Source organism: Equus asinus, chromosome 9 (assembly GCF_041296235.1).
Source record: "Equus asinus isolate D_3611 breed Donkey chromosome 9, EquAss-T2T_v2, whole genome shotgun sequence".
NCBI classification, from domain to species: Eukaryota; Metazoa; Chordata; class Mammalia; order Perissodactyla; family Equidae; genus Equus; species Equus asinus.
In genome coordinates this window covers 93,246,520-93,273,939 of record NC_091798.1, presented here as the reverse complement: position 1 = coordinate 93,273,939, position 27,420 = coordinate 93,246,520, and the positions used below count along the sequence as shown (strand labels likewise).

Genomic DNA, 27,420 nt, shown 5'->3' with positions numbered 1-27,420 from the left:
ACACTGTAAGAAGTGTGGGCTTGATAAGACCCTGTAGCGGTCCCCGAGCACCAGCCTGCTCTTGTCAACACCATTGCCAGACTGAATTCCCATAGAGCTGGGAGTTCCCAGGAAGCAGCAGCTGTAGCCACATAGTCCAGGCCTGGGAGGACCACCAGGTCCTCATGTAGCAGGTTCCTTCATCTACCACTGTGTGGTTTCTGTAAACCCAGCATAAGACTGTCACAAATTGGCCCAGGAAGGGCCATGGAGGCCCCTGGACAACTCCTCAAACCCGTCCAACAGTGATGGTCAGCACCTAGCAGAACAGAGTTGGGAAAATGCCACAGAGCCAGTCAATCCAATATAGATATCAAGACACAGCATCACCAGGAGGGTCTGCTATGGAGACACTTAGAGAAGGAGGCCACGGAATTTTGAGACTGTATCTGCGCTGAACCGAGCTTACACTGACACTTCAGAATTCAGACCAGCTCATCTCCAAAGATATTCCCTAAACAGCATCCCGGGTAATCTAGAAGACAGCATTGGGCTTCACCAACAGCTTTCCAGTGAGCGCTCACAGAGTCAAGGCTGAAGCAGAGAAGTCCATTTCCTGCCCTGAGGTCCCCACGCCCGGGACTGTTGGAGAGAGCCAGCATTTTCCAGAGGATGCCACAGGAGGATGCTCCTCCCAGGCCGCTCTGTCCCATAGCAACCAGGAGAGACGCTGTCTCACAGAACCGCCCTGTGCCCTGTCTGGCTCACTGCGGGCCTGGGCATAACATAAGCAACGGGGCCTCTTTTCACAGAGCAGCCATGCACCCCTCCTAAAGCAACCAGTCCCTCCATCTGAGGACAACACAGGTGTGTCTGTAAATGCCCAGTTAATGGACGAGAATTATCTGCCTAGACATGCTGTTAACCAAACTGGCTGTTTCACGTGAGCAAGAGAAAGAAGGCTGAGAGCCAAACCGGCACGGTCGGGGTAGACGCATGGAAGCCGGGAAGCAGGAAGTAATCCCTGCCTGCCCACGTGCCATGCTTCCACGTTTCCACAAAAAACACGGTTTAATAACAACAAACAAGTGCCCCCAGGAAATCGAGTCGGGCGAGGTGGACAACGCCTGCACAGTACACAGGATTCGGGGTGAGCTGAGGGACCACGGAGGCCAGTTAGTGTTTTGGGCAAACAGTCTGGACCAACAGGTGTGCTGAGTGTTGTGTACACACCATGGTGGGGAGGGTTACGGTGGCTTCCAGAAGGCCTCAGGGTGAGTAACATGAGATGTGCTTCCAGGACGAACTGACATTCGTCATTATAGCCTCTGGCAACAGTGCTCCCTTTGTTGACGACCTTGGAGGAAAGAGAAACCCTGTCCTGGTCTGGGTGGCTCTCACTGACCCTTCGCCCAGAGTCGGTCATGGAAGGCGGTGTGTATCTCGGGTGCACTTTCCCAGCTGTGACCTGGAACTGACGCTTAACACTCGTGGAGCAGAGGACAGCGAGTCCACGGCAGGGCTGTACCCTTTCTCCGGAGCCCCAGCCTCAACGGCAGGAGCTGGGGGCTGAGGGACCTCAGCCGGCTCTAGACACAGGGCACCGGGGCGTCTGTCCTCAGCCCTGCCTGCTCGGCCCCGGGCAGGAAGCTCCAGCTCTGTGCTCCTCGGCAGCCCACGTCCGCAGGGCTCACCCAGCACGCCCGGCCTCAGAGGACAGGAACCCACTTCCTCCGGGTGAGAGGAGTTTTGGGTGCTCACTCTTTAGATGTTACAACCCCTCCGAGAGCACTTTCTAGAGAATTCTAGATGGGACGAGTCGGCTACATCAGTCTGCCCTAACTCCTGTTCACCTAGAGACTGCCTTCTAGATCTCTGCTGTGAAAACAGGGAGCTGTGTTCCAGGCAGGGGACCATCACTCGCACGTGAGCACTTGTTCACAGTGACAGTCTTAGAGTCAGTCTGTGGGTCCCTCTGCTTTTTCTCCTCACTGCTCCCTCGCAGGCCAGCAAGGGCTGTTTCTCTTAACCTTTGTACTTAAGGCAACAAAGCGCGTGGGGTGCAGATGGGCTCTGCCGGCAGAATCAGGCCAAACCTGCTGTTGAGACAGCTCTCTGCACTCGGGCACTGCCCTGCCCACCTCACTTTTTGCACGCAGATACCCTCTCCCATGACCTACCCAGCCCAGCTTCTTCCTTGAGACCATCTTGTCTGCCCGAGGCATATGATTTTATCAGGCCGGCTCTGACTCACGTTAAAGTGTTATCTACACCATCCGCATTTACAGTTAACAGCAAAGGAGAATTCTTCTGGAGTCAAGGTAGCAAACCAAAGCAGATGTTTAAGACCTCAGAGGATAGAGGCTTAGGGCAGTTGACCTAAGAGAGCTATGTTCTACGTCTAGGAAGAATGAAGTGAGTGAAATGAAGGAGTCAGAGAAAATGAAACGGCTGGGCCAGCCCGAGAGTGGACAGTACGGCGTCAGATTCCTATCACTCTCACCGGGAGAAAGAGGAAATGAACCTCTTGGATTTGCCTTACCTGATAGTGCACATAACGCGAGAAACTCTGATTGCTTCCCTGATTGCAGGGCCACTGGATTCTCATTCCAGCCCAGCCTCCCTCCTGGGAACCCTGGCCCCGACAGCCTGTCACCAACTCACAGGCCCCAAGCACGTCCCAGAACATAGCAATAGACCTGAACCAGGCAGAGCCTCGCTTGTCAGAGTCAACCCTATACAAAACCACTGAAGATTTCCATGGTCAGGATACAACCCTGGAAAGAAGTGAGATCAAATCCTGAATCCTCTCCTGGCACCCCACACCCTAATCATGTTCTTATATCCTGACATTGTGCTACGGGTTTGAAAAAGCTCATGGCTGAATTACTCAGACCCAGTGAAGTTGAAAGGGCTGTGGACTGATTCCCAGGACAACAAGCAACTGGACTTGCCTCTCCATCCCAGCTCTTAAGTCCCCGCCTGCTCCAGCCACAGAGGAGATTGCCAATGGCCAGGTGAGTGAGCCTATGGCCTTGGGGAACTAGCAAAAACAGCTGACGTCTACTGCAACTGACCCCTGCCAGATACCTCATATACATGACCTCTAATGCTTACAGTGGCCCCAGGAGGTCAGTATGTCCACCTCGATTTTGAGGATTAAGAAACAGATTCAGGCAGGACCAGTAACTTGTCCAAAGCCACACAGTCAGTAACAAAGCTAAGTTCCTGTCATAGGTTGAGATGACAGACCAAGATGCATGTGAATGTGCCTTATTGGGAGGGCTTCCTAGGAAAACTGGTCAGGGAGTGGGGAAGTGGGACCAGGAAGGGAAGCAGGCCAAGAAAAGTCACAATGTCAAGGAAAGTCTCGAAAGTGAGCTCTGAAGACAATATGAGTCTCAGAGTTGACCGAATCAGGGGTGAGAGAGCTGGGGCATTTCTACCCCTCACCCAGTCAGCTCTTGGCTAAGGAGAGCCCCCAGGGGTATGTAAACTCCCAGCTATTGCCCTGCTCTGCTGGCACATTGTTCCAGCAGGCTGAGGAAAAGCAAAGAGAAAGAGGCGCAGGCTGCTGGGAAGAAGGCCGACTTTGAGCCAGGTGCTTGCAAATGAATGGTCCAGGGAGGCAGGGATGGGGTGGAGCCGGTGCTTCTCCTGGGACACGCCCCCGCCATAGACGCGGTCAGAGAGCTGTAGCCCTTCTGCATCCAGTGGCTGCTATGCTGGGCCTCGGCTGCAGCCTTGTAGGGGTCTGGGCTGGGGACTGACAGGGCCTGTTACAGTGCTGTCATAGGGCAGTCCATTTATTCCGTACCACACGGTCACAAGAGCCTCAATTTTAAAGTTTTGCTTATAGCAGAGCTAAAATGAGAGAATGGAAAGACGTCATCATTCAATTTTACATTCACAGACCCAGACTGTCGCTAATGCACTATAAATGAACATTTTCTATGTTTCCTATAATTATCTTATAATTAGCACATTTATATTTTGTGACACCTCCTTCTGTGATGGGACATTTTGGGTCTATTTTTAGAATTTAATCAATAGATTATGAGTAGAATGTAGCAATTATTTAAATCATAAGTCATGATTATCAATGTTTGAAGTTACATTATTGTCATAAAATTTCTGATATTTCACGTCAGTCAAATATTTTTCAATCATATTTTTGTTGTGTATAAAAAACAGCAAACTGTGAAATGTCTTATTAAAAGCACCATTTTCCTAAATCTAAGTGTAAAAAGGATGCCACAATTTTTGTTGGCCTGTTTTGGCATCTTTATTTGTGAACGTGTGGGAATCCTTGATATGAGAGGGAGGCTGAGCCTCTCCCAAACCCTGAGAGACCTGCAGAGAAAGCAGTGGTGACACACAGCAGTGGGATGGCCACTTCCTGGACAGAGAAGGAAAACCACCACGCTGTCTGTCTCAGAAGCAGGAGGTGCCACATCCACGCAGATGGCCCCAGCCACGAGGTCTTCAGGAGCCAGTTGGGCGGGAAGCGCAGGAGGGTAAAGTGTGCTCAGTAAATGCTGGGCCACGGGATGCAAGGATGAAGATCCTAAAGACCCATGGGTAGTGGGGGCAGCTGCAGACTGAGCAAAGGGCCTTTGAATGGAGAGAGGCTGAGCCAGTAGCCTGAGCTGCTGTAGGTTGAGAGCAGCCCGCAGCCCATTCCATGGCTGCCTGGAGACCCCCCTGCCGGGGCCCTCCCCGGCTGCGTGGCCCGGCTCCAGGGCTGTGCGGCTCACTCTTCACACCTACCTCAGGGCAGCCGCCTCGGACCCCAGGCTCTGCTCTGACCTCGGAGGCCAGAGGGGCCGGGATGTAAGAGTGCCTTAGATATTGTTTATGGCAGCGGTCTCCAGACTTTTACTGAATATCTGTATGGCTTAAAAAAATTCTTTAAAAGACAACCCTAATGTCTGCAGAACAGAATGCCAACCCAGATCTTTCAGTGGTTGGCTGACGAGGGGATGGATGCGTTATTTCACCCAGAGTGTTGTATCAGATTCGCCCCATTTCAGTTCCTGGTCCAGCACAGTCACTGGCCTCTCACTGAGGGCCAACCACTGTGCGAGGTGTTGGGATCCAGAGATGAATAAGACCTGCTCCCTGCCTTCCAGAAGCTTAGGGTCCAGGGCATAGCCCTACGTACAGGGCAAGGAGGTCTGGGCCGAGGAGTAAACCCAGGGCTTAGCCGGAGGTCACAGAGGACCCCCAGGCTAGAGTGAGGCTCCCTTTGCCAGCTCTAAAGAGATTACACATGATGCCATCCCAACACCTAATGTACTGAGGGACGAGGAAATCTCAAGTCTGAAGGCAAAGCCTTCTTCAAAGGCACAGTGGGAATGTACACTTAGACAGAGTCAAGGAGCTCTGTGGGGTGGGTGACCTTGCTGGATAGAAGCAGAACTTTCTAGCAGTCTCCTCATAGACCCAGAAGGAGCAAACTCTGAGCCATCATCTCCGGTGGCTGAAACCTGATGCAAAGCTCAGGAGTCTGGAGGCCGAATGGGGGCCGATGTCATCCTCGTCCCTGGCGTGTGAGCTCTGCCCTCAGCCCTCTAAACAGAACCTTTGGAACAGAAGAAGGCACCAACTGGTTTCCTTCTTGGTGAACTCATCTTCTATAAGGCTTTTCCTTGTCCTTCCACCCCCTCCCCAGCTCTCTCCCTCCCCCTACCCAGAACCCGCAGTCCCCTGGACTCGCAGCCCTGCTGCCCTCCTTGCGGCTCCTGCTGGTGCCCTCTGCCACACTCGGTCTCCACCGCCTCCCCATGCCACTGCCCTACGAGGAAATGGCATCTGGAAGCATCAGACACAGCAGATGCAAAGATGGCAGAAGCCCCGCAGTGAGAGGGGAGAACTCTGCTTTATTCTGGCGGTCTCTTTATGCATCTCATCACTTCTCCAGCGGGAACTCAGGCCCCGAATGTCAGTGACTCAGCCGGGCAGGCTCAGCATCGCTCAGCAGTGAGGAGCTGCTGAGCAGTTCCACGCTAAACCGACCGAAAAAATGAAGCAGTTCCTTCGTTCATTTTATGTTTCAAAGTCCTCTCCCATTTAGACTTTCCCCTCAGTCCACCTGAAATAACGACCTTCTCTCGTACTGTGCACATCCGTGCCTCACCAAGGGCAGGAGCCGTGTGTCCAGGCAGCCAGCGGAGGGGCAGCTCTCGGGCGGGTTTCCCCCGTCCCAGCTCAGGATGATCTGGGGTCTGCACTCCTCAGACTCCCGCCCTCCCTGCCCGCTCGTGGGAGAGCAGGGTGTGGGCGATTCCTGGGTCCAGGACGACAGAGGAGCTGACATCTTCACAGACGTTCCTGGTGATTTTGATAGATACTCAGATTTGGACTCATCGCTCCAGAGAACATAACTAGCTTTTCTTCTGAATTCAGAAATTAGCTAGTTTTCCTAACTCTGGCCTCTCAGACTCTCTGAAAGCCCCTGCTTTCCCTGCAAAGGGAGGGACGGCTTCGGCACGTCTCCCCTCTCTGCTGCACACACGTCCCTCCTCCCCAGCCCTGTTCACAGCCAAGCCCATGGCTCGTTGCCCGGCTGGTGGGCAAGTCCTGGCTGCCCAACAGCTCTGCACTCGTCTCTTTAAAATTCTTTATCCGAATGTGCAGGAATGACCATTTGGAGTCGCTCTCATGTTTCTCTGCGATGTGACACTCATCCGAAGGAAGGGATCATGTGTGGAGGAAACGTGCCCCTTTGACAGAGATGTTATTTCAATGGGTTTCCTCTTTCAAAGGGCTCCCCTTTATCTGAACTATTGCATTGTTCCTAGTTCCATAAAAGCAGGGCAGCAATTGTGATGGAAATTTGCATACACAGTGTAAATGCTCAGCTGCTTTGTTGTTTGAAAGGGGCTGCTCCAGACTAGCTGGCTCAGGTGAGTCCTGGCCCTTCATTCAGGCGGTGGATTCAAAGGCTGGTCTTGAACCAATGCCTCCACCCTCTTCCTTATTCAGGTTACACCGAGGAGGAAGCGTGCGCCTCGGACCAGCTGGTCTCCTCATGCTCTCAGAGTCCCGGAGCTTGGTGTTGAGGGCCTGGCTCGCCAGTTCTTTGGGCTCATAACCTCACTCTTCATCTCCTGGGAGAGTTCACTGATCCTTCTTCAAGTACAACAACACCTTTTTTAGTATTTACTTTTCCCACCTCACAGGTGGACTTCTGCTCCCATTTACCGTATTTCATAAGAGATTAAGGACCACTCCTGGGACACTCGAGGCTGAAGACATAATGCTGGTCTATGGGCAGCAACCCGTGAGGCATTCTTGATGGAGAACGTTTCTGAGTGGCCACCACAGAAGATAAAAGAGAGCATTTCTAAATTTGGCAAGAACTTAAAGTCACAGTAGGAGTATAAGTGTTACTGCGTGAAGCATAGTATTTTAAACATATTAAAGATACTCAAACACAATCACAGGTTCAAGAGATTTTCAGTTTGTGTGTCCCTGTGCTAAAACTTACAGTTATACATATTGGCCCAAGTATAGGCCACACTGCCCAGTATCTGTGAACAAGGTGGAGACATCCATTTTTCTCATAAAAGACAAGTGGCAAAAGATTAATGTAAGGCCGCAGGGTCTAATGAACAATGGGCTAGAAACTGGGAGATCAGCGTTCACATCCCAGTCCACATCACTTGTGTCTTTGCACACATCCCTCGCTCCCACATGTATTTTTTTAATGAATGATAATAGTGAAAGAAGGCAGACCGGAAGAGATTTTAGGGACAACTTCACCAAGTCCCACATTTAATAAATCAAGAAGCTGACCACTAGAGAAGTGAACTGATACCACTACAGAACGGCAATTCTTAACGTAACAGGCAAAATCCCATGCTTTCTGACTCCTGCCGGGGCTCTTTCTCATTGTGGCCTCCACTTTATCACCCATCACATGAGAAGATTAATGCTTATCCTATCCACCTCCTAAGAGTCTTAGAAAAATCAACTGAGATAATATGTGGCTTGGATTGAATTATCTCTAATGTAAAGTGGGATTTGAAGACCATGCATTGGTCCTTTCCCAGTTTTCCTTATAGCAATGAATGTCCCCACCCTCCATTCTGCTACGCAAGATAAAAGTCTTGACACTTCCCTTTCTCACACCCCCTCAAATCCAATCCATCACTAAATCCTGTTGAGTTTCTTTCTAAAGGCCTCCTGAGTTTGTCCACTTTCACCATGTCTGCCTCACCATCCTTGTCTAACCACCACCGGCTCTCACTTGGACCATGGCAGTGCCCTCCTAACTGGTCTTCCCTCATCCGCTCTTACCCCCTTAAATGAATTCTCAACACAGAAGGCAGAGGGATCTTTAAAAATTCAGTCATGTTCCTGACCATCTAGCTTATGACCCTTCAATGACTTCCATTGTTTTTGAAATAAAATCAAAATCCTTAATCCATTTATATAGTGTCAAAGAATAAAATGCTTAGCAATAAGTTTAACAAAAGAAGTGCAAAACTTAAACTCTGAAAACTACAAAACATTATTGAAAGAAATCAAAGAAGACCTAAATGAAAGGAAAAACACCTCATATTCAGGGACCTGAAGACTTAATATCATTAAAATGGCAATACTCTCAAATTGATCCACAAATTCAATGCAATCTGTACCAAAATCCCAGCTGGCTTCTGTGCAAAAGTTGACAAGCTGATCTTGCAATTCATATGGAAATTCAAGGGGCACAATAGCCAAAACATTCTTGAAAAAGAAGTACACAGTAGGAGCACTCATGCTGTCTGATTTCAAAACTTAGGCAAAGCTACAGTAATCAAAACAGTGTGGTAATGGCATAAGGATAGACATATACATCAACGGAATAGAACTGAGAGTCAAGAAATAATACCCTCACATTTATAGTCAATTGGTTTCCACAAGAGTGCCAAGACAATTCGATGAGAAAAGAGCAACGTTTTCAACAAACAGTGCTGAGAAAACTGGATGCTCATACACAAAAGAATCATGTTAGACCCCTTCCACATACCATACATAAAAAATTAACTCAAAATGGATCACAGCTCTAAATTTAAGAACTAAAACTACAAAACTCCTCAAAGAAAATATTGGAGAAAATCTTTGTGACCTAAGTTAGGCAAAGACTTCTTAGATATTATGTCAAAAGCCCAAGTGAGAAAAGAAAAAAATCGATAAATTGGACTACATCAAAATTCAAAACTTTCGTGCTTCAAAGGATACCATCATGAATATTAAGAGAACTCCATTGAATGGGAGAAAATATTTGCAAATCATGTTTTGACAATAGGCTTGTGTCTAGAACACATAAAGAACTCATAATTCAATAGTAAAAATACAAATAACCCAATTTAAAAATGGGTTATGAGTAAGGATCAGTTTCAGGCAGAGCATAAATCAGTCATCAAATTACGGGACTCCTGGGATGAAAGTACTCTAGGAATTCAGAGAAAGGAACAACGCATGCAGGCTGGAGGGCTGGAGTCAGAGCTCTGTCCTTCGGGGCGTGATTGAAAACATCATCTCCAAGTTATAGGACCTGGTGTGCCCAGTAAAATTAAACTCGCTGAGTAAAGTTTGAAGAGAGAATGATCTGGAATTCTAGGCCCTGGCATCCTGTTGGAGGAATAGTAAGGAGGCCACTAGGACAGGGCAGAGCGAGGAAGGGAGGGGGCTGGGAGACAGAGAGGGAGGGTAGCAGGAGACAGTCGGGTAGGGCCCCCAGGCCGGTGCACTGGCTTGGTTTCTGACTCTGAGTAAGATGGGGCGTCAGCAGATGATTCCAAACAGAGGGCCGTGCTCTGACTTCTGTGCGACGTCAGGGCAGGAGCAAGGAAAACAGTGAGGAGATGGTTTGCGCTAGCCCAGGAGAGGGAGCACGGCGGCTTGGATCAGGGAATAAGGTGGAAGCGGCGCGAAGTGGTCAGGTTGCAGACATAGTTTGAAGGCAGAGCCAATGAGATTTGCTGATGATTGGAAGTGGGGTGTGAATGACAGAGAGGACTCAAAAATGACTCCAAGGGTTTTCTGGAGCAAAATCGGGCCTGGAGTTGCTGTTTACTAAGACCTGGAATCCTCTGGGGGAAGCTGACTGGAGCAGAAGAGAGGAGAAGTTGGATTTTGACCTTGTTAGATTCGAGATGCTAATGTAGATACCCAAGAGGAGACGGCAAAGCAGGCAGATTTTCAAGGAGTGTGACCAGCCTTTGAAAATGCCTCCCAGGGCAGAAACTTTCAGAGTTTGCCTGAAGCTTTAGGTTCCCGGTGACTCCAGGAATTCCCTCACAGCAATTCCCAGAAGACGCCAGGAGAGGCCACATCTGAGCATCTTCACTTTCATCCCCAGGCTGTTGATTCCGGTCCTTTTGGATTTCTCTTTGTTTGATCTGTCCAAGCTATGCGCAGACGAGCCCCCATCCTAAGGCTGTTCTTTATCCTTTATGTGGTCATCTTCTTTAAAAGAAAAGAGACTATTACACACAGTAATTTGCTTTATGATTTAAGATGTTGGACGCCTCCTAGGTTGAAGAGCAAACTGTCTAACTGTGGGAGAATTACCGAAGTCCAGATATAGAAGGCCTGCTGTCAGCTCAGCTGGGATTTTAAAAATATATATCATCATTATTTCATAAAAGTACCTTTGGAATTTTTAAATCACACAACATTTTAACGCATTATATTTCATAAACCAAGCACCAACTCAAGTCCAAAGGTTGGCCTGATAAACCCAGATGCTAATTTTTTTCCAAGGGAAAGAAAGGAACACACATTTGAAGATTGTCTACTGTGTGCCACACTCTTTTATGATATCTGTCTTAATCTTCCTTTTGAGAAGAAAACTCAGACCCAGAGAGGTTAGGTAACATGCCAAATGTTACACAGCAGAGAAGTGGCCAAATCAGAAACAAGAGAATCAGTATGTCCTGCTCCATCATGTATCCCAGGTTTGTACAGCATCCGTCTGCCCCTCAAAACCCACCCAGCCCTTTAGCTCTCCTGAAGGAGTTCCCTTCAGAACAATCAAATGTGCATGGACTCAGAGGAGGCAAGTTCCTCCTGAGCTCTGGGATATGAGACCTACGACACCAAGGAATGAGCAATAGCTTTCCTCCATTTTGTGGGAGGATCTTAAATATTTGAGATGTTTTGGTCCACAACCTCCAAGTTCATAGAGTAGGATGTGCGGAGCCTGGCAGAATCTTCAGCAGCAAAGGCATGATCTGCTACGGATTTCCATTGCAAACAAACAAATTTGTGCTTAATAACAAGGCACAGCCTAGTGGTGGGGGGAGTCGGTATCTAATTTGATCCCCATTTTACAGATGGGGAAAACAAGGTTCAGAGATGTTAATTCACCCCAAACCCACACAACTAGCAGCCATAACTGGGCCTTTGCTTTGTGTAGCTGCACAGCTTACTCCCAGTGTTTCTATGAGTAACGAACAGCACGTGCTTACATGGAATTTACTAGGAAGGAGATGCTTGTTGGCTAGTTCAGCTCTCCATCACCCCACGAGGTGGGGGCTTGTATTGTCAGCCCTGTTTCACAGATAAGAGGCTGCAGCACAGTGATAGCCAGTAAATTGTTCAAGGTCACGCAGCTGCTAGGAGGCTGGTTCAGGACTCACATCCAGACAAACTGGGTCCACTGTCCATGTGCCATTGACCACTGAACCAAGACCCTTTTTCTGTCTATCCGGCAGTGCCAGAGTTGGACCAGGTCATCTGACTCCAAGTCCTGGGTTCTCTCCATGCCTCTTTTGCAAAGCCTGGGTTTCAGCCCAAGGGGATAAGTACAGGAAGAGAAGGAGAAGAAACGTTGGGCGAACGCAATCTGTGGCAGGCGCGCAGTTCTGCAAGCAGGTGGGACCGGCTCCCACCCTTATGACTCTGTGGGCAGCCAAAGAGTTGTACAAATACAGACCCAGCTGAGTGATGCCTGGGAGACTGGCACTCTCTCCTCTCTCTCTCTCCCGCACACACACACACTCACCTGCTGCGTGTTAGAATTTCCTCCAACACCCTAAGACAGCCCTGGCAGTGGAGGAAAAAAAAGCAAAGATCCGTGATCGGTTTGCAGTTGCCAAAGGGACGGGTTTGCTGGCAAGCAATGAAGAGAGGGAGCACTCTGTGGGATCCTGGAGCTGGGACAAGCTGGGCAACACGGTTGTCTCTTCCTGAGGGTGTGAGTGCGGGGGCCGCAGCAGAGACATGGCACCAGAGGAGTAAGTAACGCGTGCGGAAGTGGATCTGCACAAATCAAAGGCAAGAACTATGGGCACACTGATTAGGAAAACAGCCATTCTGAAGCGGGGGCAGAGATCGTGTTTCTCTTTCATGTGGAGCCAAAAAGAACTTGAGCCTGTGTCGATGGTGCCTGAGAAAGGCTGGGTCATAGGGGTGCTGGCACTGTGGCAGGAGGTGCTGGCCTGGCAGCCTGGCAGCCCGACAGCCGCATCCACACCCAGATGATGGTCGAAGGACCTCAGCTGGGACCTGCCTCACCTCCAGCACCTCCCACCTCGGGAGGCCCCCTGTGTCCACACAAAGCCTGATGGATCCTATTGGGCAGCTCATTTGGAAAGATCCAGGGCTTTCTTAAAGAGCCCCATTAGCCTCAGGAGAACAGGGAGACCTTCCATTCTCGACCACCTGCCATGGCACAGCAATATTGGGGCAGTGGGACAAGGTCCCGGGAATGGCCAGTGATTAGGAAAAAGGAAAATAATGAGAGAGACACACAATGAATAGGAAATGAGCAAGCAAAACACCTCCCCAAATGTAAACAGTGCACGGTGATTCTGGCCCGGGGCCCAGTCATATACAGTCTGTTTTTAAGGGTTTTGAGTTGTAGCAGGAGGCAGGCAGGAGTTCTAGGAGCAAGACACTAGGATCACCAGTGAGGAGAGAAGCTGTAAAGAAGACATTCAACTCTAAGTCTCTGCGGTCTCCTCCCAGCCTCTCCTCACTCCCCACTCTGAAAAGAAGGAATCCATGGATCTCACACTCGGCTGGTGTTATCCGCCTGGGACTGCACAGAGCTAATGGGGTTGTGATGGGCAGAATGGGGTACAAAGGGAGAAGAACGAGAAGCTGGCAGATTCCCATTGGACAGGATAGAGAGGGACCAAATGAGAGGACAGACCTGAGGAGGAGGGGAAGTGGGCAATGAATTTAATATCCTTCTGTAATTTGGGGGCTGGCGTATGTGTTTCCTTTTATTCATTTTATTTTTTCATTGTTTCATTAGTTTCATTTTTTAAAAAACCTCCGTAAACATTTAAATTCCTTTTCAGTTAATCTCCATATTGGATTGATGTCTCCCAGTGAGACAGTGGGCTCAGATGAGCCACAAGGCAATTTTCTTAAGGCTTCATTTCCTCTTAAACTCCACGACCTTAGAGATGAAGGAGCCAAGGCCGAGCCCAGACTCACACGATGCTCCTGGGGATCTGGGCCTCCCTGTGGGGTCCGAAGAGAGGGGGGCCGGGGAAGGCAGGGGACAGAGCAAGAGGCCCGCCTCCGTCTCAACCAAAATTGCTCCACTTTAAAAATCTATTTCACAGATAAAACAGGACTTAGAATAAGGCTTTCTTTGTGAAAAAAGAAGATTCCTCCGCTAAGAGTTTGAAAAACAATGATTTAGTCCTTGTCCCTTATCTTATCAAGAAGTCAACCAAGCCCTGGAGTCTGTGACTTGCCCAAGGTCCAGTTGCTTAGTTTTGAGCCAGCACCAACCCCAGGGCAGCCTTGCTGCTGTCCACCTGCCTCTCCATGCACATTTCTGCCTCTGGACTCACACGCCTTTCCAATCCACCCCTGTGCTCTGCTCCCTAGCTGGGAGCAGCCAATTGAGGCTTTCTTTGGGAATATGAAAAACAATATATAAAACCTTGAGAGAAACTATTCCACAACAGCTACATCTAATATATACAAATGCCAGCACACCAAATAGCACACCAGCTAACCAGAAAGAAAAAGTGCACAGCCGTCTAGCACCTCATCTTTACTCCTAGAGAGATAAAGTTCTATGTATTTGTTTACTTAATTCTAAACTCAACCATGACCTTCTTCACACAATTCCCTGCTTAGTCCCTGTCTAGCAAGGTGCTGGAAGTAAATAACATCTTTCCTTTGCTCCCTGGCTGAGGGCTCAGCTTCACCACCAGCTCCACCAGCTCCTGGAGGCACCTGCACGCTCCCCTCTAGCATCTCAGGCCCAGCAGGTGGTATCAGCCAAGTTTCCTGGGAGCTACTTCCCTCATTAAATAAAAACAGAGAGGGTCATGACTCTGAGAGGTGACCTGACCAGCCTGAGGCCCATTAATCCCCGAACTGCCTCCTGTTTCTCTCCTGTTCCCCGAGTGGTGTGGAAAGGTGTGGTTGAGACATCCCCTGCCCCAGCTGCTGTGAATTATCTTCAAAGACTCACTTAGAGCAAAGGATTGAGCAGAACTCAGGAATGCGGGTTCGTAAAGAGGTGAGGCGTTCTGAAACACAACCAGCACGTGCTGAACAAAACTGTGCCGCTTAGCACACCAATTATAAGCTAAAGAGCAGCAGCCACAAAACAGCTTTCTTCACGCCGAAAAACCTGAAATAAGCAGGCAGCTCAGACCCAATTTGAAATGCATCGATTTCACTTCAACCAGCATCAACCAGTGGGTTGCCATAATTACAGCCAATTTAAAATTTTACATTTCACCAATCCAAAAAGATCACGTTCGACCCTCATCCTTGGGTACCTTCCTGACCGGAACTGTGGTCCGGGGAGGTTTTCCCTCTTTAGGCTCTAGGGGCCAGGCTAACCCCCACCTCATGTCTGATGATGGGGACTGGGCGTCCCTGTGTGATTCTGACTCACCTGCGCTGAGCTCACAGTCCAGTGAGGGAAATAGAGTCGTGGCGTACAAGCAGAACAGAAAGACAATCACAGCTGCAAAGGAGAAGTGATTTATTCTGCCTGGAGCATCGTGAAGATTCTCTGCCCTCCTTAGAGGGCTGGATTTTCCATGAGTGATAGGAGGTCTCTGGGATGCGGGGCAGAAGGAACAACATGTAAGAAGACATAGACTTATGAGAACGCAGGGTCCAGTTCGGAGAAGGCCAAGAGGTTCCACGTTGCTGGCGCAACACTGGGCAGGTGATGGAGTCAAGGGAGGTAAAGACGGAAAAGTAGATGGAAAGAAACTGTGTTTGCCACATTGGAGAGAGTCAGCTTTATTCTGGAGATAATTTTTAAATATATGCATTTATTTTTTCTTCTTTCCAAATTACAAAAGTAATACATACTCATCATGAAAATTTAAAGATTTTTAAGTGGTGGGAAGAATCACCCATAATCCTACCTCCAGGGAGGACAACCGTCAACACTGTCACTCATTATTTCAGATAAACACACACGCGCATGCACACACACACACGGGACCGATTTGCAGATGGTCTTCTGACTTGCTCTTTCCATTTAACCACATACTGTGAACATTTTCCATCGTCTATAGTGGAATATTAGACCATTTGTAATTTTGCCACGTTTTAATGAAGCTATAAAGAGCATACATGTACACTTCTGTTTGTGTGGTTGCTCGTTTATTGCCATAATTTAAAATTACAATTTCAAAGCAAATACACATTTTAAGCCCTTTTGTATTTATTGCAAAAGATCTCTTGAGAAAAGCCGCACCATTAACTTAACATGAGGAATTAACTTAAATGAGGAATTTTCCTCATTTCCTTGCCATTTTTGGGTCCTGCAATTTTAATAACTTTTACCAATTTGTTGGCCAAAACTAATATATCGTCAATATTTAACTTGCTTTTGATTACTACAATGGTAAACTTTTTCATGTTGGTTGACTTTGTGATTTTTCTTCTTTTGTGAAATGCCTATCCTGTTCTTGGACCATTTTTCTATTAGGAGATTTTTCTTCTTCTGATTTATAAAATCTCATCCATTAAGGATACAAACTTTCTGTCTGTTGCAAATGCTTTTTCCAGTTTGTCAATTCTTGGTAATTTTGTTTATGGTAATTTTAGACCCAAACAAGTTTTTTATTTTTGACATAAGCAAAGCCATCAATCTTTTCTTTGATACTTAAAAGAGCCATTCCTTCCCTGAGATCAGATAACTATCGGCCTTCATATTCTCCCACTTAAATATTTAACGCATTATAAATGTATTTGATGTATAAGTTGAGATAAGAATCTAATTTATCTTAGTAGGAGGCTGAATAATGGCCCCCAAAGGCTTCAGGTCCTCATCCCTGGAACCTATAAATGTTACTTTATAAGGTAACATATACCTTATAACATATACCTTATAAGGCAAAAGGATCTTGACAGTTGGGATTACTTTAAAGGTCGTGACAGTGGGGCGATTATTCCGGATTATCTAGGTGTTCCCTAAATCCAATCACGAGTGTCCTTACAAGAGAGACAGAGGGAGATTTGACACACAGAGAAGAGGAGAAGGTGATGGGAAGGTGGAGGCAGAGTTTAGAGTGATGCAGCCAAAAGCCAAGGGATGCCAGCAGCCCCCAGAGACCGGGAGGGGCCGGGAGCAGATTCTCCCCTGTGCCTCCCCAGGGTGTGCGGCCCTGCCAACACCTTGGTATGACTCGGTGAAACCCATTTCCAACTTCTGGCCTCCAAATCTGCAACAGAATAAATTTCTATTACTCTAAGCCACCAAATTTGTGGTAATTTGTTGCAGCAGCCGCAGGAAACAAATACAACTCCCCACCAAATAGTTTTCCTAAAACAATAAATATCCATCATTTTCTTGCTTGTCTGAGGTGTCATCTCTATCACATAAAATATTTATAGACATATGTTTGGTTCTGAGTTTTTGATTCTTTTTATTTATGAGTCTATTCTTGTGTCAGTAAACACTATTTTAATTATCATGTCTTTTTAATTTCATGTCTGGCAATACAAGTATCACTTTATTAAATTTAAAAAATGTATTTGTTATTCTTAACTAATTAGTCATCCAGATAATAGAAAATTTAGAATAGCTTTTTTCAAGTTCTCTAAAAAATTTTATTTAGGATTAAATGCCTTAAATTTATAAATTAATTTGGAGAGAAACTCCCTTTTTAAGATATTACATATTCCCATCTCCATTCTCTTATTATTATGTCCTATAGTAACTCTCAAATTTTCCTTCATATTGTTCTTCTGCATTCTTAGGTTTCTGCATAATTTGTCTCTCCTTCCTCCCTTCCTCTTTTCCTCCCTCGCTGACTTCCTCCTTCCTTTTTTCTTTCTTTTATTGCTGCTTATATAATGTTTTTGAGCAGAGGAGTGACATATGATTTCTTCTTTGGCAACTAATTTAAATTTCTAACTTTGTTTTGTTATTTTCTTAGGCTAATACTGAAACTCATTTTTAGGTTCTAGCAGATGCCATGTGGGTGGTGGCAAGAGGCAGTGCCATTTATGGTGTATGTGTGGGGGGGACAACAAGGCTTGTAATTTTTAATTAGCTCTCAATAATCAAGGGATTATTGTTCACATATTTTGAAATTGGGTGCAACAGGCCCTATGACTTTGTTTTTCTTTTTTCTTCTCCTTCTCCCCAACGACCCCCCAGTACACAGTTGTATATTCTAGTTGTGGGTCCTTCTAGTTGTGGGATGTGGGACACCGCCTCAGCATGGCCTGATGAGCAGTGCCATGTCTGCGGCCAGGATCCGAACGGGGGAAACCCTGGGCCACCAAAGTGGAGCGCCCAAACTCAACCACTTGGCCAGGGGGCCAGCCCCTGCGACTTTTTCAAAAGAGGAAAATATGTCTCCAAAAGCCATAGTTAGAAGCTCTCCCACAAAGACCTCCTTGAACCCAAATGAATTGCTGCCATCCCTTTGTTTGAGCCATGGGGAGAAAATTGCCCTTCGCATCAACAGGGTTCTGAGCCTCCACCCAGCCTCAGGAATGTTTCATGTTTGCGTAATGCTTTGGCTCTTCAAAACCAGGTTGAGGAAAGCTTTAGAAGAAGAGTCAGCCTCCTGTCCAGGTCGGAGCTCGTTCATGAGATCCTCCGAGACAGTTACAAGACAGAGTGTGGTGAAGACCCGCTCTGCCAGAAGAGGGAGAGAAGGGGCAGCTCTGATTCCGTTTTGACCAATGAGAGAAATGGGGGGGAAGAAGCCAATCTCTACTGCATTTTCACTGTCCCAAACGAAGAGAAAGGCCGATTAGAGAGCTGGAGGCAATGGTTTCCAACCCTGGGAGGAAACGCCCCAGATGTTTTAATGACACCTCGTGTGAGCACCACATTAATGATCACCCAAGATTAATTAATGATGGCGATAATGACTATAATATCATTTTTATTAAAGTGCAAGAGCAATCTGTAAAAAAAAAAAAGGTATTATCTTCTTAGCTAGGCAGACTTTTTTATTTTCTTTAACTCATCAACACTCTGCCAAGGAAAAGGGAATATTCTGCCAGAATTTAAACTGAAAAAAAAGTCCTCAGGCAAGTTTATATAAAACCCAAGAAAAGTGATACATAATAAATTAAATATACTGAAATAAGCAAAGCATGAATATTTAACCACTTGACTATTTTAATTTAAAAGGGAGCGGTGACACCATGGCTCACTCACACGGGATGGAAAGTTGAAACCCTGACTGGCAGTGCCAGAAGCTGTCCTGAATCTTTCTTTATTCAGGAGACTGGCAAACGGAACATGGCACCAACGTGGCACCAAGCTGCAGGCCAAGCCAACGTCTGCCAGGGGCTGACCGAGTCCCAGAACCTGCAGGGCCGGCACTTGGACACTGAACTGACTGCACATCCAGCTTCTTGCACCGCTTCTCAGCATCACCTAAGAAGCCTGCAGGCACCAAATGCCAAGCCAGAATCATCGTGTCGGCGTCCTCGGATGGGGCCAGGCTTCCTCAGGGAGACCAGTTACCCAGGGCCAAACCCCAAAGCAGAGATGAGTGCAAATCCATCTAAGCACTAACCATTCAGGGGACCAAATGGGTGAAGAACGAGCGCAGGGTCAGAGGCTGAGCAAGGAGCCCAGAGAGGCAAAACGACATTCCACTGCCATGCAGAGGGACACCATTCCAGCTTTAGCAAAAGGAGGCTCTGTGCCCTGGGGAAGGTTACTCTTCTTCTCTGGGCCTCAGTTTCCATCTCTGTTGGAAACCCTGCCCTTTGAGATTTGCATAATATAAATTCTACACCCCCCATTCTGTGTCCTGTCAGAGGTCCGGGGCATGCTCCCCAATACTTCTGTGCATAAAGATAACACACAGTTCTCCGCCCATGTGGGGCTTACTACCTGGGAGAGAGAAAGTATAAATGACAAAACAGCAGAGCAAAACTGAAGAGGGGAGATCTCCTGCCTGGGTCCTGTTCTGAGGGACTATTTTAGAGAGCTGCAGAAAGATGGCAAGAACCAAAGATGAGTGGGAGGTGACATTGACAACCACGAGGGAGCAGTGCCATTGTCTCATGGTATGGGAAAGAGATTTCAAGACCTAACATTTATAAAGTGTTTTATACCTACCTAGCCCTGTATTGGGAACTTGATATGCATGATTCTCTTTAATCCTCATGCAGTCCTAGGAGACAGCTCTTATTATGATCATCCCCATTTTACGGATGAGAAAACAGACTCAGAGAGACCAGGGAGCTCGCTACAAGGAAAAGCTCATCAACACCAGAGCCAGCACCCAAAAGCGAGTCTCTGCTCCAAAGCCCATGCATTTTATCATCACGCCACTGCTTTCTAATCACAGAGACGGCCAGAAGACAGTCCAGTGTTTGCTAACACTACACAATCTATGTAGACACAGACCAGCAGACGGATCTGGACAGCAATGTGCTTTGGGCCACGTTGGGGCTTAAGTGTATCTACCATAGACATGGCTTAAAATGCAGAAAGTTGGTTGATTCTTGAAAACAAATATTACAGTCTGGCAGACAGTGCTGGAAGATATCAGCTAAAGCAACAGATTTAAGTACCTCACAGTATGAGCAGGAATAGCCTTTTCTCTTATACCAGCAGAACACAGTAAAAATGCTTCACAGTTCTCGGCCATTTCCACCCAACAGCTTACTGTCTCCCCAAACTCTTGTACACCCATGTACGTCTTCATTCTTTTGAATAGCCCCAATGTCTCTTAGTAATGTGTAATGTAATAGAAACATCTAGAACATTTGCCTTTTTTTCCCAATGCTGTCCTTAGAGTATTTCTTCTTCTGCATTCATTTCACACTCAAGGGGAATGAAGCATGGAGAAATTGAACGTGTCCTGGATGTGCACCGAGGGCAGAAACAGGGTGAGGATTCTGACTAGAAAACCTCCGTCTTCTTTGAGATTCAAGTCATCCCTTTGCAATCAGTAGGCAGAGAAATTCCAGGTTTCCTTGGGAGAGATTATCTACACAGAGTTTTCTGAGCGAACCTAAAATGCTTTTCCCAGACAATCACGGAAACACTCAGGGGACTTCACGCTGCCAGCCTGCTTCCCTGGTAAGCTCTGTAAATGTGAAGACGGGGGATAAATGAGAGATGTATTCAAGAAAAGCTTTCTTGAAGCCTTACTTACTGATGGAAAAAGCACTGACTTTGTCAGAGCTTCATAAAAACAGCTCAGGTCTAACATAACGTGAAATTTGACTTGAATTTTGGACCCATCGGCCTTCTGAGAGCAGATCTTCCCTCCCAAGGGTTCCACGTAAGCAGGCCCCTTGGTTCAGCCTTTGTACCACGGCCGGCCTTTCAGTACCAGGCCGAGCCCCATGTTCGAGCTGTCTATGCCTCGCGTTATCTGTCTTTGTTGTGTCCACGATGTGCTTTTCTGGGGGAACCACAAGTTTCCGTGTGAAAATGTGACCAGCCAATGCTTCTAGGTGCTTCTCACGCTGGTCAGAGTGAGCCAGGCCCTGCCTCTGTCACTGTGTGGCTTCCTGACTTGTATTTGGGCTCATTAAACTGAGGTAACAGGCAGTTGTTAAATTGTGTTCAGATCCTAAGTCCACTGGTGTGTGTGTGTAACCTTGTCTGGACTATGATTACGAAAGGTGAGGGAGGGAATTGTGCCTAACTTTTTTTCTTTGGAAAATAATTTAATGGTGAAGGTGGATTTTACTTCATATTATATGTTTATATTATATAGATTATATAATATACAATTATATACATCATATATTTCTATTTATATTATGTACTTATATTTACTGTATTACTTGAATTTTTACAATTAGAATATCTCCGTGTATTCTCGGATAATCTAAAGTACATTTTAAAAGGTTGAAAGTCACATTTACATTCAGAATTTTAAAAAGTAGTATGAATATATTCATTTTAAAGAAACCTTAGGATACAGCGATAAAAAGACTCTATTACAGATCACCCATAATCATACTTTTCAGAGGTGACATCTGATAATACTTGGATGTATAGCATTTCTTCCTTTTCTTTTTCCTGGAGATATATACATATATGGAGCTATCTTCCTGGAGATATATACATACACACACATACATATATATAAAATTACATTATTTTTACTCTTTTGAACCATTTTATGCATTTTCACTTAGAAATATATTATCAACATCTTTCTATTTGTGGATATATATATATATATAAAATCGTTTTTAAGGTGGCAGAGTATTCTATTATTAACTAACACTGTAAATTCCAAGCTTTTTGAATGTAAACAACATTGGAGATAATATTCCTGTCCATGCATTTTCGCAGGATAAACCCCCAGAAAGGAATTGCTAGATCAAAAGCATATCTTTTCAAAGGCTTCCCATGCCGCTTGCCAAACAGCCCTCCAGGAAAATTGTGGAGATTCCTCCTCTTTCCGGCAGGGTGTCAGCACTTCCCCATTCTCTGGCCAAGGCTGGTATTACAACTCAATCTTCACCATTTTGATAGGCAGAAATGGAATGGTGTCTTGTTTTTATTTAATAGGTAAATATAAAATGGTGATCATTACTTTCATTAAAGAAATTATTAGTAAAACTAAACATTTTTCATCATTTGTATTTCTTCTTTGGGTTTTAGCTATTTACAGACCCTTTTTTTTTTTTCCTGTTAGACTGTCTATCCTTTCTAATTTAGTTGTAAAAGTTCTTCATGTATTGAGAATACCAATTATTTGTCTTTCATAAAGTTGCAAAAGTTTCTCAGTTTTAATTTTTCTCGATTTGGTTTATAGTGTTTTTGATGTGCTGAAGTTTTAATCTTCCCTGAGTCAAACCTGTCCCTCTTTTCTTTATGGTTTCTACCACTGGAGACATTTGCGACACTATTGATTGAGTTGGCTTATTTCCTGGTATTATCTCATAGGTGGAATATGAGCTGATACCTACCCTAGGTCAGTTCAGACGCCAGGCCGAGCTCTAGGTGTGCTAAATAGCTTTGGCAGAAGGCCCGAGATTTCTGAGAATTAGGACAAAGATCCTGAGTGTTAAGAGCCCCAGGAATCCTCAAAGGAACCCAGAGACGGTATAGGTGTGCCCTGAAGAAACTCTTTACAATGTCTCTCTTAAGCCTTTCTGAAACACTTGGGTGGTAGGAGGTATTTTCTAGAGACAGCCACGGTAATACCTCCTTCCCCCACGTGCTTCTTCACGTGACTTTTTTTTGGCCACTACAGGGGAAGTAATGCCATGTGACTTCAGAGGCTAGGTTATCAAAAGGCAACACAGCTTCCTCCTGGTTCTCTTGGGACACTGGCCTTTGAATCCCTGGTCATCCAGATATGAGTCTGAGGGCTGTGAAGCCCTCCTTGGAGAGAAAGCCCAAACTAGCCCAGGTGGAGAGACCACGTGGAGAGATTCAAGGTAAAACTCCATGAAGGGGAGATGCACAGCCAGCCTCAGCTGCTTCAGCAACTCTCTCCCTACCCCTCGCTGTTCCAGCCCCAGCTCCTTTCAAGTCTGTGTCTGATAGGAGACAGGAAGAATGTCACTATCTGTGCCCCTCCCACAACTTCTTGCCCTTCCCACTTCAGAGCACACCAACCTTACTTCCAACTGCCAGCACCTGCATTCCCTGGCTGGAGGGCTTTCTCTGACCCCCAAAGCCCACTTTACATGCCCAGTCAGCAGGCCAGAGGTGCCAAGGAATTCGTTCCATGCCCCTCACTGAGATCAGCGCTCTACCCATGGTCAATGCACACGGTGTATAAGTACCCCAGCTCCCTCACCCTCAGGTGGGATAACTCCATGCTGCATGTTCTAAACTGGCCCTCAGCTCCCCCAGAAGGATCTTCTTCCTCTTACCCACAGTGATAACTTCCTTCACAAAGACTCCTTTATTTTCCACCTTGTTTTTTCTGTCCCACTTCCCTACTCCCCTGACATTTTGCTTTTTAGTTTTATCTAGGATTACCTCCCAACTAAACTATATGCACTCAAATTCTTGTCTTAGGGTCTGCTTCTGAGGGAACCCAAACTAATTTTAAAAATAGACAGAAAATTACCACGCGGTGTGATAGGGAAAATGCCTGATATTGAACTAATATATTAGACTGGAAGCTGACCCCGCCTGGGGATCAGAGACGACCCAGGGACTGAGCAAGGTCTGAAGAGCTGGTTGAGTAGGAGTAGGCAGGGCAGACCCAGCATGGACAGAATTCTCAACGGGATCAGCATGACAAAGGCCTGGCGACAAGAGCCAAGGTGCTGTATTAGAGGAAATGGAAAAGTTCAGAGCAGCTGAGACATGAACCAGGAATGCGACAGAGGTCAGGGATGAAGCTGGAGAGGTCAGAAATGAATAGATCATGAAGGACCAGGCTGAGGAGTACAGAGAAATATGCCCATTTTCGGCAGAAATTTTTACCATTAACATTTCCAAGCCTCGCTAGGATTTAAATATAAAATGTGGGAGTTGGATAGTCTAAGCATTTTCCTATATATTTTTCTTAAAAATGAATTCCATCTATCTTGCTCCACCCTTCCTTGTGGTCCTTTTTCTTGTTCCACCAGAAGCTGTGCCCTTGTCTGTAAGCCCCTGGTTTAAAACTAAGCTTCTTAGTGTGGGTATTATGACCCATCTCCTTTGTGTCCCCCACAGGGCCTGGCATAAAGCACTGGTCATGGGAAATGCTGCCTGCATCTTGGGGTCTTAAGTTGCCCACCCCTCTCCCCTCTCCCTCCCTCTCTCTTTCTTTCTCTTTCCCTTCCTCCCTCCTTCTTTCCTACATGTATGAATCACAGTAGCATCTCCCAAAGGGGAAACCCCTCCACCAACCAGCTGGTCCAGCCTCATTCCATTACCATTGCTGAGTGGGAACGTCCTCATTGCACAACCGTCACACAGCCCACTGTGCCCAGAGCCTCCTCTCTCACCTCACCAGACCACTCCAAGTCCTCATCTTTCCCACGCTCTTCCATCTTGTCTCGCTTTTCCTTGAGCATCTGATTCTTTACTCTCAAGTTCCACTCCTTATGAAGTGCATGTTTCTTGGCCTTCAGGGTGAAAATAAGTACTTATCCAATTCATCAGACACAGAGAAACATATACTCCACGTAGTGTGCCTAGGGGAAAAGATTAGTTCAAGATATAGAGGAATGATTGAGTTTAGAGCATGAATAATAGAAACCCTTTAGACCTGGGTTGAACAACATTTTCCAGTAAAGGACCAGATAGTAAATATTTTGGGCTTTGAGGGCCATACGGCCTCTGTTGTGGCTACTCACCTCTGCCTTTGTTGTAGGAAAGCAGACACTCACAATACCTAAACAACTGGCATGGCTGTGTGCCGATACAACTTGACGCACAATAACACGCTGTGGGCTAATTTGGCCCCCATAGCTGGTCAGCCTCTGATCTAGACCACCTCGCATCAGTGAGGACACTGAACCCCAGAGGTGCTGTGTTCCAGGTCAGTCGATCATTATCGGCAGTGCTCTGGGGCCATTAGTGCCTAAGACTTAAGTCCTGCTTTTTCCACTTTGAGTTGTATTTCTCACCACCACTTGCCCCCAGCCAGTTTGTCCCCTCCTGGTAGTTTGATAGATCCTAACACTGAAGAGCTGAAGACAGGGATCAAAACTTTGAAGGTTGTGGACACTTTCCCAGGTTTCCTGTCATGTCTAATACAAGGTATGTCTGCTTTTGGAGTGATCCACTCCAGCTCCAGTGGAGTGCGTGCGTGTGTGTGTGTGTGTGTGTGTGTGTGACCCAATGTAGAGAAAAATGCCCATTTGCAGATAGGCAAGAATATCGACAAATGGTCAGATGGGTCTTGCCCAAATTAAGGAAACCTTTTCTACGTTGCTCAAATGGAACTGAAGTGTCTAAACTTTTAGGAAGAAGCCTTTTAAATAGCACAAATGTGAAGAGGCTGAAGATGAAAAACCAAGTAAACAAAACAATGAAAGCTAGCTGAATCACTGGCAGGACATTCCAAATTGCTTAGTGTGCTATTAACGACTTTAAAAGGCAAGAAGGACAACGGAACTGGTTCCCACAAAGAGGATTGTTTAGTCTCACATCTCAGCCAGATCGGCCCCGTGACTTGAATGGTTTTGAACATGTTCTCAGTTGTGGAAGGACTGATCTGTCCTGTTAAACAGAGGTGTCTTGAAGCTGTTTCTTCAGAATGCAGAAGAGGATGGCAGGACAGTCTTAAAGGCTTAAGCAAAGCCACTCCCTGACCTAGAAACCATGGCAGCCATTGCCCAGTTTGATAGGACAGCAAGGAATTATAAATAAAGTTCCATCCCTTCTAGTCCCTAGGGTTTGTGCTAACTGTTAAAACCATTTCCAACACCCAGAAACAGTGGCCATAGGTGTACCACACACACCGGTGACTTCTTTTGTTTCTCATTGACCATTTCAGCCATTATCCCGAAACAGGCCTTGACCAATTTCAGTAGGGTCATCTTCAAAACGACTCAACAGCATTCAAAAGTATTAATTAATAAGTTAAATGACATGGGACCATAGCTAGAGGGATCACATTTATTCTAATGACGATTTAGGGATACATGAACTTACTGTCCTGATCACTAACATTGGCAGCTACTACAGTGAAAATAAAAAGAATGCCCCTCCCTACTCTTTGCTCCCACCACTTTTTAAAATATCTCCCACCAACCAGGAAGTCGAGGGACACTGATAACTGACACAGGTAACAGCACTCCTTCTGAAAGCAGGGGATTCAAACTAATGCGCCCCTCCCCACTTGCGGTCACCTGCCCAGATTTGGGCCAGTGTTTCCTAGACATTTAAATTTTATATTTACTGTCATATTTATTTAATAAGGAAAAAGCTAAACTCCCCGATGTTACTACAGCATCAAGAGATAGTCTCAGCCCTGCCTATCTCCCTACATCAGTTTTTCTCAAACATTCTTGTATTGGGCGATCAATATGTGTCTGGTGAATAACTGCATAAAAGGGTGAACAGAAGGAATATAGGGAAAAGGGAGAAGAATCATTCTATTCACTATGTATGAGCCAAGAAAGCAGCAATCTTTCATATGTTCTTGAAATAGCCCACAAAACAGGAAGAATTTTTTTCTCCAAATCAGCAAAAACTGTTGATAATAACATTTTACATGATGGAGTAGGGAGGAAAACTATCTCCTGAGAACTCTTAAGCCAGGCATTTTGCTTAGATGATGTTATTTAGGTCCCATCACTTCCCTGGGAGACCACTGTTGTCTCTATTCTACAGATGAGGAAATTGGATCTCAAAGAAGTGAAGTGTTTGACTAAGGTCACAACTAGCGTGTGAAGGACCCTGGAATCAAAGCCAGCTCGACCTGCCCCTCACTCCTGTGCTCTCTGTGTCTGGCAGAGCCTTTCTTCTCCCACTAAGTCAAGGAAAGAAATGCCTCCTGCACAATGAGATTACGACAGTACTTGTATTTAGAGAGAAGGAAGGGGCCGACCTCATGGCCAGTGGTTAAGTTCACACACTCTGCTTCCGTGGCCCAGGGTTTCACCAGTTCGGATCGTGGGCACAGACGTGGTACTGCTCATCAAGCCATGCTGTGGCAGTGTCCCACATAGCAGAGCCAGAAGGACCTGCAACTAGAACATACAAGGGCTTTGGGGGGAAGAAGAAGAAAAAAGAAAAAAAGATTGGCAACAGATGTTAGCTCAGGTGCCGATCTTTAAAAAAAAAAAAAAAAAAAAAGAGGGAAGGAGAACAAATTCATTATTTAGAAAACAAGTTTTAGTCCCATTTCAAAGATACAGACACCAAAAAGCCAGAGGATTAAAGTTCCACTGAAGTCCCAGGTGACACCAACAAAACCTCAGCACTCTGAAGTTCCCAACTTCCTTTTTTGTCTAGGAAATCACTTGATTTAGACACATTGTAGAGATCCAATGTAGACAATAGACTTTAAAAATGTAAAACTAAGGTGAGTGTGATGCTCAGTGGAAGTGTACCTAACTCGAGTCTCATATGGAGAACGTTGTCAATGCCCTTGTAAG

General features: G+C 46.2%; 1 long non-coding RNA gene across 4 annotated transcripts in view; it reads right to left on the bottom strand.

The window, feature by feature from the left end:
* The window catches only part of LOC123289056 (uncharacterized), a 107,143-nt gene that overhangs the window by 34,140 nt on the left and 45,583 nt on the right, over positions 1-27,420 (bottom strand). Inside the window, exons 4-5 of one of the 4 annotated variants that reach the window (XR_011506061.1) lie at positions 24,319-24,507; positions 15,159-20,486 (exon numbers count right to left, since the gene is read on the bottom strand). The exons of the other annotated variants lie outside the window; for them this stretch is intronic. This is a non-coding gene — a long non-coding RNA (uncharacterized lncRNA). Of the gene's footprint in view, positions 1-15,158; positions 20,487-24,318; positions 24,508-27,420 lie in introns of those variants that run through there. 4 annotated transcript variants of the gene reach the window in all.